This window comes from Mus caroli, chromosome 11, assembly GCF_900094665.2.
Source record: "Mus caroli chromosome 11, CAROLI_EIJ_v1.1, whole genome shotgun sequence".
Classification (NCBI taxonomy): domain Eukaryota; kingdom Metazoa; phylum Chordata; class Mammalia; order Rodentia; family Muridae; genus Mus; species Mus caroli.
The window spans coordinates 3,398,285-3,402,313 of record NC_034580.1 but is presented as its reverse complement, the minus strand read 5'-3'; positions in this window follow the sequence as shown (position 1 = coordinate 3,402,313).

Sequence of the window (4,029 nt, the reverse complement as noted above, 5' to 3'; positions counted from 1 at the left end):
GGTTTCTCTGTGTAGCCCTGGCTGTCCTGAAACTCACTCTGTAGACCAGGCTGGCCTCGAACTCAGAAATCCACCTGCCTCTGCCTCCCAAGTGCTGGGATTAAAGGTGTGCGCCACCATGCCCGGCAAGATAGAGGCATTATCCAGCCTGAGAGCTCTTTTGGGGTACATGCACAGTACTGCAAATCTGTGCCCCAAACAAACTTTCAGAGAGAATTCCCCATTTACTAAGTTACACCAGTACACAATTGGGTGTGCACATGATTAAAATAGGGTACTATAGGAAGGGGTGTGTACAGTTGAAAGAATTAATATCTGGCCTAACCTATCAGTCAGAATAGAGAACTGGCCATCCCATATCCCTTAGGTACCTACCTCCCACTCTTGAATCCTAAAAGGAAGCCTAAACTGCTGGGCCTTGAGCCTTGAGTACTCTGACTCACACAGCCCTCTCAGCTGGTGTTCTGTAGCTTAGTGTTCTATAGCTTTGCTCCCAAGACACTTACTTGTTGCAAATCTGCGTGAGCCATTTCGTGCTGGTTAGTGTCCGTCAATGTGACTCAAACTAGAGTCATATGGGAAGAAGGAACCTCAGCTGAGGAATTGCTTCCTTCATCAGATCACCCTGGGGCATGTCTGCCAGGTATTTTCTACTTTTTTTTTAAAGATTATTTTTATGTGTATGAGTGTTTTGCTTGCATGTATGTAACTGTATGTACCTGTACCAAGTGTGCGTGTGTGTGTGTGTGTGTGTGTGTATGTGTGTGTGTGTACTCCTGGTGCCCATAGCAAGCAGAAGAGGACATCAGATTCCCTGGAACTGGAATAATAAACAGTAGTGAGTGACCATGTGCTGGAAATTACCCGGATTCTCTGAAAGAACATTATTTGCTCTTGAACACCGAGCCATCTTTCCAGCTCCAAACTTTCGTGGGGAGGGGTGTTTTCCCAGCTCACTGTAGGCAGTGCCGCCTATGAGCAGGTGGTGTTGGGTGGTACGAAAAAGCAGGCTAGGAGGGACTGGAGAGATGGTTGAGACCATTGGCAGCTCTTGCAGAGGACTCCAGTTCATTTCCCAGTTTCCATGTGGCAGCTCACAGCTAGCTGTCTGTGACTCCAGTTTCAGGGGATCTGAAACCCTCACATAGACATGCACAAAGGCAAAATACCAATGCACATAAAACAAAAATAAATAAATTATTTTTAAAAAAAACAGGCTGATAAGCCTGGGGAGCAGTTACTCCTCAGCCTCTGCTTCAGTTTCTGCCTTCACGCTTCTTCCCTGTCTGTAACCTGCAAACTGAAATAAAACTTTGTCCCACAGTTGTTTTGGGTCAAGATTTTATCATAACAATAGAAAGGTAAATACAACCAGCACAACTTTTTTGTTTTTGTTTTTGTTTTTTGAGACAGGGTTTCTCTGTGTAGCTCTGGCTGTCCTGGAACTCACTCTGTAGACCAGGCTGACCTCGAACTCAGAAACCCACCTGCCTCTGCCTCCCAAGTGCTGGGATTAAAGGCATGTGCCACCATGCCCAGCTTCAGCACCACATTTTAAATTATTGGGCAAAATGGCCAAGAACCAGGAAACCCAGGACACTGACTGCTGGTAACAGACTCATTTCCTTTACAAATTTCTCTCTTTTTGGTAATGAGGGCGGTCAGCCTTACATTCTGCCTATCAAGCCACAGAAATCATCTGGCCTCTAGCACTTCTCAAGTGTGTATACTTCCACCACGTGGCAGATCAAGCTGAGGTGTGGGAAATGCCCTTTGAGTCTTCCTTCTGCACCAGTCCACAGACACAGACAAATGAGATGAGTATACTTAGTCTTTAAACACTTAGCATCATTTAAGGCATCCCACAATCCGGCATTTATGTTCCTTTCCAGATATATCACTTTTGGCTTGGTTTGTTTGAGATATGGCCTCCTATAATCCAATCTGGTCTCTATCCCAAAAGGGCCTTGAATTTATAATCTTCCTGCCTCTATCTCAAGAGTCCTGGGATTACTGGCCTGTGCCACTAACTAGATGCAGGGTTTACTCTGTGCTAGAGAACAAACCCAGCGCTTCATGTAAACTTGGCAAGCACCCTACCCAGTGAGCTGCATTCTTCCTACCCTGGAACTCCCCACCTCATCCCATGCACAGCCCATAGTTCAAGTAAAAATCCATCTGCTCTGTATTATAAGATCATATAGTGATATCTATGTAAATAAATTAAAATGACCAAACCAAACAAGCAAAGGCTTTTCCAGAGATTTGTCTAGAGCTTGCTATACTAGGGAGTTTACTATGATCATCGTGTTTACAGACTCAAAGACACAGAGAGTGGAAAAGCTTTGTACTAGAAAACATTTTGAGAAGATTCTGATTGCTGGGCATGTGGCTCTTGATGTCCTAGCACTCCGGAGGCTGAAGCAGGGTGATTAGGAGCTCAAGGCCAGCCTTAGCTACATAGCATGTTCAAGGACATCATGGGCTACACGAGATTCTGCCTGAAAAAGCCACAAACAAAAATGTCCTGGTTGAAGGTGGACTTGTGTGGGAACTCCTGCAGGAATGGGCAGATGACTGAACCTTGAAGACTAAAATTAAAAACTTGATTCACATTGATTTCATAAACCTGGACCAAAACTTCTAAAGAGTCTGATGCCAGGGGATTTACTGCCAGTGTATTTAAACCCAGTGTAATTTGGGAAAAAGTATCCTGACGTAAAACAATCCTTGGTGCACAAGAAAGCATCATTACATTAAAACTCAACTCAGGGTACATATTATTTCTTCCAAGAAGATGGATTCTAGAGATAGAGTACCTGTATTAGCCTAGAGGCCTGGTCTCTGTCATACTGATAGTGCAGAGATAGGTGGTATTAGCTACCTCTGGTCCTGCTTGTGGGAGCTTAGGGGAGTCTCTGGCTATACAGATAATGTAAGAGTCATTTAGACTGGACTGGTGAAATGGCTCAGCAGGTAAGAGCACTGACTGCTCTTCTGGAGGTCCTGAGTTCAAATCCCAGCAACCATATGGTGGCTCACAACTCCCCGTAATGAGATCTGATGCCCTCTTCTGGTGTGTCTGAAGTCAGCTACAGTGTACTTATGTATAATAATAAATAAATAAATCTTTGGGCTGGAGCAGTCAGAGACTGAGCGAGCAGAGTTGACCTGGTTGAGCGAGGTCAACCGGAACAAGCAGAGGTCCTGAAAATTCAATTCCCAACAACCAGAAGGCTTACAGCCATCTGTACAGCTACAGTGTACTCACATACATAAAATAAATAAATAGATCTTTAAAAAAAAAATAGTCATTTAGACTGTTAGGTATCTCTGGCCCTTGTTGTGGGCTTAGGAGCCCCTGGCTGAAAGGGTCATTTAGATTACTAGATATCTTTAATCCTGGCAATAGGAGCTTAGTATGGCCTGACCCAACAGATCATGCAGCTCACCAGGCTATTAATCACCTCCAATTCCCAGCTTTCTAGAAGAACAGGTTTTACACTCATTCCTTGGAGAGAACACTCCTGTGTGCTTACCATTCATGGTTTTCCTGGCTATCTGTGAGCACAAGGGCCTTTGTGCTGTGCTCCCAGCAGGCCTGGTACCTTTCATGCAAGAGGCTGGAGAGAAAGAAAATTGCCTTGAGTTTGAGGTTTGAGGCCAGCAGGGGTACACAGCAAGTCTCCGTCTCAAAGTAAACAAGCAAACAAACCCAGAACAAGAAAGACTAAAACCAGGACAAGGCAGGGAGCAGGGAGGAGGAAGCCCTGATTAGATACTTGGAGTCTGTCCTCTGTGGGCACCTCACACACTTGGTTAGAAGCTGTCCTCTGTGGGCACCTCACACACTTGGTTAGAAGCTGTCCACTGTGGGCACCTCACACATAAGGTCTGCCTGCTGTGTGCACCTCACACGTTTGGTCTGTCCACTGTGAGCATCTGTTCACACATCTGATTAGGGTCTGTCCACTATGTGCCCTCACATATTTTGGATAGGAGAACATATTTGTCTTCTTCTAGTTCGTC